The sequence below is a fragment of the Orycteropus afer genome, unplaced genomic scaffold, assembly GCF_000298275.1.
Source record: "Orycteropus afer afer isolate SDZICR_OR568_19922 unplaced genomic scaffold, OryAfe1.0 scaffold00021, whole genome shotgun sequence".
Classification (NCBI taxonomy): Eukaryota; Metazoa; Chordata; class Mammalia; order Tubulidentata; family Orycteropodidae; genus Orycteropus; species Orycteropus afer.
The window spans coordinates 4,733,477-4,734,028 of NW_006921608.1; positions in this window are offsets into that span (position 1 = coordinate 4,733,477).

The window sequence follows — 552 nt, forward strand, 5'->3', positions numbered from 1 at the left end:
TTAAAACAAGTCCAAGAGAGCCAAAATATGATCTTGAATATATCCCTCCTGAATTTAGAGACCATCTAAAGAATAGATTTGATGCAATGAACACCACCGGAAACCAGAAGAATTGTGGGAGGACATCAAGAACATTATCCACCAAGAAAGCAAGAGATCACTAAAAAGATGAGAAAAGAAGAGAGGACCAAAATGGATGATAGAAGAGACTCTGAAACTTGCCCTTGAGCGGAGAGTAGCTAAAGCCAATGGAAGAAATGACAAGACAAAAGAGCTGAACAGATGATTTCAAAGAGCAGCTCAAGAGGACAAAGTCAATTATTATAATGAAATGTACAAAGACCTGGAGTTTGAAAACTGAAGGAGAAGAACACGCTCAGCATTTCTCAAGCTGAAAGAATTGAAGAAAAAATTTAAGCCTTGAGTTGCAATATTGAGAGATAGAGATTCTATGGGCAAAATATTGAATGACGCAGGAAACTTCAAGAGAAGATGGCAGGAATACACAGAGTCACTGTACCAAAAAGAACTGGTCAATCTTCATCCATTTCA